We start from the raw sequence: 12,843 nt of genomic DNA, 5'->3' as shown, positions 1-12,843 counted from the left end.
GCAGCAACTCAAACTGTGCATAGGTCAAAGGACACAATGAAAATGCCAGCAAATTAATCCACCAGGCACTGAACATGAGACAATAGAACCCCTAGAAAGCCAGAAAACTACCCTAAGTACAGGATATGCTGGATAACAGCAAGCCTGAACAAAGCTCCTCCAAGTGTCAGAAGGTGAACAATGAAAGTCCTAATCATTGTGACCAGACCTCTATGTCCCAACACAGCAGCCTCAGTCAGCAAGTCATCCCAGCCCCATGATGGAAGAGAGCAGCCTTTAGTAAGTTGCAAAGCTGTCAGACAGAGATGGGTGGCTCAGTAAAGCCCCTTCCCTAGGACACAGCAAGAGAAACCTCAACAGTTTAACCACTATGACCCAGGAGATAGGAGCCACAGCCAGCATTGTCATCTCTCAGTCTTCCCAGCACAATCATCAGGACTCCAGGAGAAACCCAGAAAACCAGCTAATAATCCAGCTGAACAGAAGACAGGAAACCTATGTGAAGCCAGCTCCTTCCTCGAATTCCAGACCCTGATATAGATAGGATCCCAGAAGCCTGCAGCGTTCCAACATGAAACAAACTTCAAGAAGCAGGCACAGTCTTCCTCTCCCATGAGAATCCTATAGGAAGCCAGAAGAAAAAAGAAACCCATGATCTGATAAAGATGGAATCCCACAATCTACTCTCTCTCCCATTCTCAACTCCCTCCCCGTGGCCAGGGTGCCAAGACAATAGGAAACAAAGGAAAGTTAACAGTAGTAATAGAAAACATGTACTAAACACTTAGAACAGTACCAAGCAGGTGGTACTCTACCAATACATTTATGTGAATTGTGTATATACATTGTGCTTAGGTATAATTTTTTATTTGAAGGTTACTGCTGAAATCTTAAATATTTTAGAAGAGGAGAAAGGCTGAAAAATTAATGCTCTAAGCCTCCATCTCCCCAAGGCAACCACTAAAAAAATAAACATATAGTAAGAGAAATGACAAGGGAATTAAAATTGTAAACTCAAAAATAACACATAAGAAAAGGCAATGGAATGATAGAGCAGAAAAAAAAAACATAAGATGGAAAACAAATAGCAAAATGGCAGAGGAAAATCCTAGCTTAGCCATAATTACATAAATGGATGAAACACTACAATCCAAAACGGGTTGCAGAGTGGATAAAAACACGATCTGATTAGATGCTGTCTACAAAAAACACTTTGGATTCTAAGACAAATAGGTTGAAAGTAAAAGGATGAAAAAGATGCACCATGCAAACAGTAACCGAAAGAAACCTGGAGTGGCTATACGAAGATCAAACAAAATAAAACTTAAAACAGAAGTTGTTACTAGAGACAAAGAAGGATATTTTATAATGACCAAAGAGTCAGTCCATCAGAAGACATGTAAGTATAGACATTTATGCAACTAAAAACAGAGCCCAAGAGACATGAAGCAAAAACTGAGAAAATTATAGAGGGAAATAGACAATTCCACAGTAAGAGTTGGGAGATTTCAACATCCTGTTTCCAATAATGGCTAGAACAACTAGGCAGAAATCGAAAGTAGAACGGACGTGAAGAATTATACCTCTCCAGACACAGCAGACCTAACCAGATAGCCATAGAACGCTCTGTCCAACAACATCAGGAGACACGTATTTCTCAAGTGCACGTGAAATATTCTCCAGGACAGACCGTATCCTGGACCATTAACAACGTTCAATGAATTTAAAATGATTGAAATCATACCAAGTATGCTCTCTGACCACAATGGACTGAAATTAGAAATCAGTAGCAGAAGGAAACTTGGGATATTCATAAACAAGTAACAGGCACTCTTATACATTGTTGGTGGGGATGTAAACTGGCACAACCCTTCAGAGGGGAAATTTAGCAAATACCTAACAAAACCGTGTATATACTTTCCTTTTAAGCCGGTAATCCCACTCCTAGGAATCTGCTACTCTGAAGACAAACTTCTATGCAAAAATATATACACACAAGGTTATTCACAGCAGCATTGTTTGTTATTGCAAAATATTGAAAACAACCTAAATGCTCACACATGGGAGAATGGTTAAATACACTAAAGTACATCATGCAACGGAGAACTGTACAGCTGTAAAGGAGGATGAGAAAGGTCTCTGTGAACTGATATGGAGTGTTTTCCAGGGCCTACTGTAAGTGAAGAAAGCAAAATGCCAAAGAGTGTCTATAGTATGCTACCGTTCACGTAAGGAAGAAAGGGTGAAAGAAAATACTCCTGCATCTGCTCATTTGTGCAAAGGAAATATAGCAAGCGTAAACCAGAAACTAAAGAGATTGGCTACCTATAGGGAGTAGGTGGGGAAAAGGGGGAAAGAAATGAGGAATGGGAACAGGATGGTAGAGGTGAGGAGGGAGCAGCCCTTCTCTGAGCAACTTTTGGTACAACTCTCTTAAAACCACAGTAATGTTTCACATATACAAAAAATGAACAATTAAAACCAACCAGGATGTGGGAGTTGGGGGGGGGGGGGACCCAAAATGGAGTACAAACACTAACAAAGGCACCTACCTGTATCACAAATAAATAACAGAACCACCTAGGTAACTTTGGAGAACAGTATCCTGACGGGCTACTGTGAGGCTAAAGACAAAGAGAACCCTACATAAATGCTGCAATCCAGTTGGTGACTGTCTTTCTCACAGGGGTACATGTTAGCAATTCTGAAACTCTATGCTACAGTTGAGCAAACAAGTAGATACATTGTTGACAGTAAGAACTGGGTTTCTTGCTGTTGTAGAGAAATATTAAAGCAAGGAGAGAGGGAAGACTAAAATGAATATATATATATTATGATTTTTAGTATATATATACACATAGATACAGAAATATACACGCCTATACGTCTGCTTTAGTATAAACACGTATTTTCTAGCTCTGTCTTTTGAGAGGGCATATGTATTAGTCTGCTCAGGCTGTCATCACAAAATACCACAGACTGGGTGGTTTAAACAACAGAAATTTATTTATTTATTTACTTATTTATTTTTAAGATTGGCGTCTGAGCTAACCTCTGTTGCCAATCTTCCTCTTTTCTTCTTTTTCCTTCTTCTCCCCGAAGCCCGCCAGTATGTAGTTGTAGATTCTAGTTGTAACTCCCTCTGGTTGTGCTCTGTGGGACGCCGCCTCAGCATGGCCTGATGAGCGAGCGGTGCTAGGTCCATGCCCCGGATCCGAACCCGGGAAACCCCGGGCCACTGAGGTGGAGCACACAAACTTAACCACTCGGCCACCGGGCCGGCCCCAGAAATTTATTTTTCACAGTTCTGAAGGCTGGAAGTCTAAGATGAAGGTGTCAGCAGGGTTGGTTTCTGTCAGGCCTCTCTCCTTGGCTAGTAGATGGCTGCCTCCTCACTTCTTCTATGGACACCAGTCCTACTGAATTAGAGTTCCACCCTTATGAGCTTGTTTAACCTTAATTACTTCCTTAAAGGTCCTATGTCCAAATACAGGTACGCTGGCGATAAGGGCTTCAACATATGAATTTTAGAGGGACACAAGTCAGTCCATAACACGTGAAACAAACGTCCCAAGGCAAGTTGCAAAAGAAGAAATCACTTGTCCCGTACTGCTCTTTTGGATTGAATTATAATTCTCTAGGATGGGGCCTCTAGAGGGGTCATTGCCTAAGGTGGAGGAAGTGAAGACTGTGATCTATTTCTCTCAGAGTGGATAACTCTCTCTGACTCTCTTTGCAGCTCCAGTCACTCCCACGTCTGCTGCACATCTGCCCTTAAAATTTAATCCTCATCTCAAACTGTTACGTCCCCCAAGACTGGACATCTCCCTCAACAATCATCTCCTGAAATCCATGTTCCTATTGGGGAAGCGACCATTTTCTTCTCACTCACACTTGAAATTTCAATAGGAAATAACCTCTGACCTGTCTGTGAGCATCCTTCTTGAACTGCCATTTAGACGGCTTTCACTCTTTACAAGTTATGGATAATCTTATCTCCTCAACAAGACTATAAATTCCTTCATAGCTTAAATATGTTTATTACTCATGAGCATCCAGCAGAGGGCCTTACCAAGTGCTGAAAATCAGGAAATACTGATGAAATGAAAGGAAAATTTTTTTTAATTTTTATTGAGATTATGATAGTTTACAACCTTGTGAAATTTCAGTTGTACATTATTGTTTGTCAGTCATGTTGTAGGTGCACCACTTCACCCTTTGTGCCCACCCCCACCCCCCTTAAATTTTTAATATGAATTGATTAAGAATTACAAGAGTATTTTATCAATGAAGGAAATGTGTAAAAAAAAGACATTTCAAATCATCAAGAGTTCTTATGAAAAAATATGGTTTTTAGATTGGAGAAACATATGCATGTTGAAGCCCCAAAATAAACAGGAGCTAGAAAGAATTGGGTCTGGAGTATCAGTGGAAAGTTTATCTTTAGAGATGAAAATGGAAGGACAGGGAAGAAGATTGCTGTGAAGGGCAGAGGAAGACACTGCTACAGCTCCAGCAGAGGCAGAATTCCCTTGCTATTCGGATACTTGTGATCTTCCCAATGAACAGTTTGAAGTTTCCTCTCTGACCACCTGGGCTGTTGCTATCTTACCTATGATGGTTTTCTCCACCATAATCTTCCCCTCAACACTGCATGTAACGTTTTTTCTAAGCCATGCGTGATCTCCTTATTGGAACAAGGGAAGTAGTCCTGGATGGAAGGGAGAAAAGTTAGAGTCCAGTTTTAGGGAAAAACAAGTAACCATGCTGTGTCTGACTCAGAATTCAGACAGCATCATATGACAGTTGGGAAGAAGGAACATCCTAGAAGCTCTAGAGGAGACTACTGCTCAAAGAGTTGACCACCAACCACTTACATCATAATGATCTACGGAAGCCTGATAAGAATCCAGATCCCTGGACCTCACCTGAGAGAGTAGAGTTTTCACATACCCCTTGTTCAACTTCCCCCAGTGTTGACATCCTACATAACCTTAGTAAGATGATCAGAACTATGAAATTAACATTGGTAAATACTATAAACTAAAATAAAGACCTCTTTCAAACTTCACCAGTTTTTTCCACTAATGTCCTTTTTTTACTCTAAGATCCCATTCAGGATCCCACATTACAATTAGTTGTTATTTCTCCCTGATCTCCTCCAGTCTGCAACAGTTCCTCAATCTGCCTTGAGCTTGTCACCTTCTAAGAGTATTGAACATTTAGTTTTTGTTAATGTCTATTTTTGGAAAGAATATTTTCTACTTCCGTCCTTTTTTCCACATTCATTAATTGGAATTTTACTATAAAGCTGTTACTTTTCCTCCATCTACTTATTTGCTTATTTATTCATATCAGTATGGACTCATGTATATTTTATTCTATGTATTATAATCCAGGTATTTTCATTATTTACTTTGTTATTTAAATAATTACAGCTATGGCCATTAGGAGTTTCTTCAGTATGGCACCTTGTTTTTTGTCTCTGTCTTTTGTTCACCACTTTCTTACTTTCTGATTACATGAGAGAGTCAAGAGTCATCTTGTATTTCCCTGCTCCAGCCCTAGAATCAACCATTTCACCAAGGAGCCATGGTTCCTTTTACTAGAGAATGGTGTTTAGAAGCCAATATCTGGCTTCTAGGCATGCACATTACTACTGGGGTGTTGCTATGCATAGGCTGTTATGGACTTACCTTTGTCCCCCTAAAATTCATATGTTGAAGCCCTAATCCCCAGCGTACCTATATTTGGACATAGGACCTTTAAGGAAGTAATTAAGGTTAAACAAGCTCATAAGGGTGGAACTCTAATTCAGTAGAACTGGTGTCCTTATAAGAAGTGAGGAGGCAGCCATCTACTAGCCAAGGAGAGGGGCCTGACAGAAACCAATCCTGCTGACACCTTGGTCTTAGATTTCCAGCCTTCAGAACTATAAAAAATAAATTTCTGTTGTTTAAACCACCCAGTCTGTGGTATTTTGTGATGACAGCCTGAGCAGACTAATACACAGGCCCTCTCAAAAGACAGAGCTAGGGTCCGGCCCCATGACTGAGTGGTTAAGTTCGTGCACTCCACTTTAGCAGCCCAGGGTTTCGCTGGTTTGAATCCTGGGTGTGGACATGGCACTGCTCATCAAGCCATGCTGAGGCAGCGTCCCACATGCCACAACTAGAAGGACCCACAACTAAAATATACAACTATGTACCGGGGGGCTTTGGGAGAAAAAGGAAAAATAAAATCTTAAAAAAAAAAAAAGCTAGAACATACATGTGTGTGTACTAAAGCAGACGTACAGGCGTGTATATTTCTGTATCTATGTGTATATATATACTAAAAATCATAATATATATATATTCATTTTAGTCTTCCCTCTCTCCTTGCTTTAATATTTCTCTACAACAGCAAGAAACCCAGTTCTTACTGTCAACAATGTATCTACTTGTTTGCTCAACTGTAGCATAGAGTTTCAGAATTGCTAACATGTACCCCTGTGAGAAAGACAGTCACCAACTGGATTGCAGCATTTATGTAGGGTTCTCTTTGTCTTTAGCCTCACAGTAGCCCGTCAGGATACTGTTCTCCAAAGTTACCTAGGTGGTTCTGTTATTTATTTGTGATACAGGTAGGTGCCTTTGTTAGTGTTTGTACTCCATTTTGGGTCCCCCCCCCCCCAACTCCCACATCCTGGTTGGTTTTAATTGTTCATTTTTTGTATATGTGAAACATTACTGTGGTTTTAAGAGAGTTGTACCAAAAGTTGCTCAGAGAAGGGCTGCTCCCTCCTCACCTCTACCATCCTGTTCCCATTCCTCATTTCTTTCCCCCTTTTCCCCACCTACTCCCTATAGGTAGCCAATCTCTTTAGTTTCTGGTTTACGCTTGCTATATTTCCTTTGCACAAATGAGCAGATGCAGGAGTATTTTCTTTCACCCTTTCTTCCTTACGTGAACGGTAGCATACTATAGACACTCTTTGGCATTTTGCTTTCTTCACTTACAGTAGGCCCTGGAAAACACTCCATATCAGTTCACAGAGACCTTTCTCATCCTCCTTTACAGCTGTACAGTTCTCCGTTGCATGATGTACTTTAGTGTATTTAACCATTCTCCCATGTGTGAGCATTTAGGTTGTTTTCAATATTTTGCAATAACAAACAATGCTGCTGTGAATAACCTTGTGTGTATATATTTTTGCATAGAAGTTTGTCTTCAGAGTAGCAGATTCCTAGGAGTGGGATTACCGGCTTAAAAGGAAAGTATATACACGGTTTTGTTAGGTATTTGCTAAATTTCCCCTCTGAAGGGTTGTGCCAGTTTACATCCCCACCAACAATGTATAAGAGTGCCTGTTACTTGTTTATGAATATCCCAAGTTTCCTTCTGCTACTGATTTCTAATTTCAGTCCATTGTGGTCAGAGAGCATACTTGGTATGATTTCAATCATTTTAAATTCATTGAACGTTGTTAATGGTCCAGGATACGGTCTGTCCTGGAGAATATTTCACGTGCACTTGAGAAATACGTGTCTCCTGATGTTGTTGGACAGAGCGTTCTATGGCTATCTGGTTAGGTCTGCTGTGTCTGGAGAGGTATAATTCTTCACGTCCGTTCTACTTTCGATTTCTGCCTAGTTGTTCTAGCCATTATTGGAAACAGGATGTTGAAATCTCCCAACTCTTACTGTGGAATTGTCTATTTCCCTCTATAATTTTCTCAGTTTTTGCTTCATGTCTCTTGGGCTCTGTTTTTAGTTGCATAAATGTCTATACTTACATGTCTTCTGATGGACTGACTCTTTGGTCATTATAAAATATCCTTCTTTGTCTCTAGTAACAACTTCTGTTTTAAGTTTTATTTTGTTTGATCTTCGTATAGCCACTCCAGGTTTCTTTCGGTTACTGTTTGCATGGTGCATCTTTTTCATCCTTTTACTTTCAACCTATTTGTCTTAGAATCCAAAGTGTTTTTTGTAGACAGCATCTAATCAGATCGTGTTTTTATCCACTCTGCAACCCGTTTTGGATTGTAGTGTTTCATCCATTTATGTAATTATGGCTAAGCTAGGATTTTCCTCTGCCATTTTGCTATTTGTTTTCCATCTTATGTTTTTTTTTCTGCTCTATCATTCTATTGCCTTCTCTTATGTGTTTTTTTTTAAAGATTGTCACCTGAGCTAACAACTGTTCTCAATCTTCTTTTTCTTTTTCCTGCTTTTTCTCCCCAAACCCCCCCAGTACATAGTTGTATATTTTAGTTGTGGGTCCTTCCAGTTGTGGCGTTTGGGATGCCACCTCAACGTGGCCTGATGAGGGGTGCCATGTCCGCACCCAGGATCCGAACCAGTGAAGCCCTGGGCTGCCGAAGTGGAGCACATGAACTTAACTTCTCGGGCAGGGGGCCAGCCTCTCTTCTGTGTTATTTTTGACTTTACAATTTTAATTCCCTTGTCGTTTCTTTTACTATATGTTTGAGTTATTTTCTTAGTGGTTGCCCTGGGGATTACAATTAATATCTTAATCTATAACAATCTAGTTCTTGTTAAACCAACTTAATATCAATACTCTACAAAGCTTTGCTTCTGTATAGCTTCATCCACCTCCTCCTCTGTGATGTTATCTTCATACAAATTTCATCTTTGTGCACCATATGCCCATCAATACAGGTTTATAGTTAATGCTTATACAGTTATCTTTTTAATCAGATAGGAGAAAAAAATATTTTAAAACAAAGAATAATTTACACTGTCTTTTATGTTTTCCTATATAGTTACCTTTACCAGTTCTCTTTATTTCTTCATGTGGATTCGAGTGTCCTTTCATTTCAGCCTGAAGGACACACTTTAGTATTTCTTATAGGGTGACAAATTCTCAGTTTTTGTTTATCTTGGAATGTCTTAATTTCTCTTTCATTTTTGAAGGATAATTTTGATGGATATAGAATTACTGGTTGATAGTGTTTTTCTTTCAACATTTTGAATATGTCATCCCGCTGCCTTCTGGCCTCCATGATTTCTGATCAGAAATCAGCAGATAATCTTACTGAAGATGACTTGTGTTTGATGATTCACTTATCTCTTGCTGCTTTGAAGATTCTCTTTTTGTCTTTGGCTCTCAATTATGATGTGTATAGGTATGAATCCCTTCAAGTTTGTTCTATTTGGAGTTTACTGAACTTCTAAGAGGTGTAGATTAATGTTTTTCATCAAATTTTGGAAGTTTTCAACCATTATTTATTCAAATATTATTTCTGTCCCTTTCTATCTCTCTTCTTCTTGGACTGCCATTGTCTTTGTGTTGGTATGCATATGTCCCACAGGTTTCCGAGGCTCTGTTCCTTTTTTTTCATTATTTTTCTTTCTGTTCCTCAGACTGGACAATATCAGTTGACTTATCTTCAAGTTCAGTGATTCTTTCTTCTGCCTGTGCAACTCTAATTTGAGTGCCGCTAGTAAATCTGTCATTTCAGTTGTACTTTTCACGTCCAGAAGTTCTATTTTGTTCTTTTTTTAAAAAATAATTTTTATCTCTTTATTGATGTTCTCTATTTGTTCACATGTCATTCTCATGCTTTCCTTTGGTTATGTGGCCTAGTTTGCTTTGTCTCTTTGGATATATGTTAAATGGTTGATTTAAAGTCTTTGTCTAGTAAGTCCAACATCTGGGCTTTCTCAGCAACAATTTCTATTCAACAATTTTTTTTGGTATAGGGCTATTCTTTCTTATTTGTTTGCATGTCTCATAACTTTCTATTGAAACTAGATATTTAAAGTAATATAATATGTTAACTCTAGAAGTCGGATCTCTCTCCATGGTTCGTTGCTGCTGCTGTTTATGCTGTGTGCTGTTTGTGTTGTGTTTATTGTTGCTCTGCTGTTTCTTTGTTTACTGACTTTTATGAGCAAATTCTGTAAAGTCTGTGTTCTTTTTTGTGGGTACCACCAAAAACTCTTCCATTAGTTTAGAGGTCATCTAATGATTGGACGTAGCATTCTGCAGATACTTGGAAACAATAAATCTACCAGCCTTTGCTGAGGGACTCTGTGTGTTTTCAGCCATGACTCCAATGGTCAGGCAGGCAGTTTACAACCCTGCCATAGATTTAATTTCTTGTTATGCAGAGCCTCAATATCAGCCAATGTGAAAGCTTAGGGTCTTCTAAAGTCTCTTAGGCATGCACAGACCTGCTTCTGCCTGTGGCCTTCTAGAGTCCCAGGAATATGCCAGAGATTTTCAAAGCTCCCTTGGACATCCTATTCTTTGCTTTTTCTTTTATGTTTTTTGGTTAACTTCTTTTTTGCCCCAACTATTATCATTGCCTAAGGCTGTTGCAAATTTTTTTAAATGAGGCTCATTGTTTTCTGACAAATGCCCCAGGGGCAGAGTTGGGGACCTGTTCTCAGTGAAAGAGTTTTAGTCAGGTCAAAAAAGACAAACCTGAGGGGCTGGCCCCGTGGCCTGGCCGAGTGGTTAAGTTCGCGCACTCTGCTGCAGGCGGCCCAGTGTTTCGTTGGTTCGAGTCCTGGGCGCGGACATGGCGCTGCTCATCGGGCCATGCTGGGGCGGCATCCCACGTGCCACAGCTAGAAGGACCCACAACAAAGAATATACAACTATGTACCGGGGGGGTTTGGGGAGAAAAAGAAAAAAAATAAAATCTTTAAAAAAAAAAAAAAAAGACAAGCCTGCAGGGGCTGGCCCCATGGCCTAGTGGTTAAGTTTGGCATGCTCCACTTCAGCGGTCAGGGTTCAGTTCCTGGGTGCAGACCTATACCACTTGTCTGCAGCCATGCTATGGTGGCAACCCACATACAAAAAAATAGAGGAAGATTGGCACAGATGTTAGCTCAGGGCGAATCTTCCTCACCAAAATAAAAAAAGACAAGCCTGCAAATGAGGGTATATAGGGAACTGTCACACAGATCAAATAATGATAACTCTTTGGAAATGATCCCTTAGAGAAACTCCAAACAGGTTCTTCCCTCTTCAGTGGCTACTCGGGTGCTGATTCTCACCATGGTTGCAGGGCTATTGGTTTTTAAGGCAGAGTGAGTGAGGGGAATGGGAATAGGGCAAATTAAAAACAACACAAATCTTGCTCTTCTTACTAATATTCAGCCATTTTTCTTGAATAAATGCTCCTTGCACTTTTGCAAGGCTTTGGTTAATTTTCAGAATCTGAAAACATTGATTTTGACAGTTTTTGCCAGTGTTCTCATTGCTTTTATGGAGGACTGGGTTTTTGGAGGTCCTTCCTCTGCCATTCCTGCTGATGTCATTTTGATTGGGTTTAAAGTATATTCCATCTTTCCCTGGAATTGGAGGTTGAGGCAGGGGTTCCAGAACAGAAAAATTCTTTAAGAATAACTGAGAGCCTATTGTATGTTGGGTTCCTGTTCACAAGTGTACATCTAATGGTGAAATAAAGATAGGTAATGAACAATTAATAAACATAAATTTACAACCTTGTGAATGACTTGAAGAATATCAAATGGAGAGATGAGGTCTAGAGTGCTTTGGGAGGGGCTACTTTGGATGCAGTGGTCCAGGATGATGTGTTTGAAGAGGAGATCCTAGCTGAATGAATCATGAATAACCTCTCTTAAAAAGGCCTTCCCCTACAATCAACATAGTGAAAAGACAACCTATGGAAAGGGAAAAAAATATTTGCAAATCATATATCTGATAAGAGGTTATTATCTAAAATATATAAAGAACTCTACAAAGGGCCAGCCCTGGTGGCCTAGTGCTTAAGTTCAGTGCACTCCACTTCAGTGGCCTGGGTTCACTTCCCAGGTGTGGACCTACACCACTCTGTTAGCGGCCATGCTGTGCTGTTGGTCCACATACTAAAAAATAGAGGAAGACTGGCACAGATGTTAGCTCAGGGCAAATCTTCCTCAGGTAAAAAAAAAAAAACTCATACAACTCAATAGCAAAAATCACAAATAATCCAACTTAAAAATGGACAAAGGACCTGAATAGACATTTTTCCAAAGAAGATATACAAATGGCCAACAGGTACATGAAAAGATGTTCAACATCACTAATCACAAGGGAAATGCAAATCAAAAGCACAATGAGATATCACCTCATGCCTGTTAGAATGACTATCATCAAAAAGACAAGAGATAACAAATGCTGGTGAGGATGTGGAGAAAAGGGAACTCCTGTGCACTGTTGGCAGGAATGTAAATTGGCACAGCCACTATAGAAAAGAGTATGGAGGTTCCTCAAAAATTAAAAATAGAACTACCATATAATCCAGCAATTCTACTTCTGGGAATATATCCGAAGGAAACTAAAACACAATGTCGAAGAAATATCTGTACCCCCATGTTCATAGCAACATTAGTTACAATACCTGAGACATGGAAACAACCTAAGTGTCCATGGATAGATGAATGGATAAAGAAGTTGTGGAATATATGTACAATGGAATACTTTTCAGTCATAAAAAAGAAGGAAATCCTGCCTTTTGCAACAACATGGATGGACCTTGAGGGCATTACGCTAAATGAAATGTCAGACCAAGAAAGACAAATACTGTATGATTTCACTTATATGTGAGATCTAAAAAACAAACAAACAACCCCCTAATTCATAGAGAAAGAGACCAGATTTGTGGTTACTAGCCGTGGGAGAGGGGAGGAGTTGGATGAAGATTGTTAAAAGGTACAAAGTCCCAGTTAGAAGATAAATAAGCACTAGGGATGCAGTGATCACTATAGTTAACACGGCTGTGTGGTACATTATGAAGTTGTTAAGAGAATAGATCCTGAGTTCTCCTCACAAGGAAAAAAAGGTTTTTTCTTTTGATATCTATATGAGGTGATGGATGTT

At 39.6% G+C, this 12,843-nt stretch overlaps 1 protein-coding gene across 1 annotated transcript in view; it reads left to right on the top strand.

Annotated features, from left to right (window-relative positions):
* FBXW12 (F-box and WD repeat domain containing 12) overlaps positions 1-12,843 on the top strand; it is a 122,853-nt gene that overhangs the window by 50,136 nt on the left and 59,874 nt on the right.

Source organism: Equus asinus, chromosome 21 (genome assembly GCF_041296235.1).
Source record: "Equus asinus isolate D_3611 breed Donkey chromosome 21, EquAss-T2T_v2, whole genome shotgun sequence".
Classification (NCBI taxonomy): Eukaryota; Metazoa; Chordata; class Mammalia; order Perissodactyla; family Equidae; genus Equus; species Equus asinus.
Note: the sequence above shows the minus strand (reverse complement) of the source record. Positions and strands in the feature narration are given on the sequence as shown.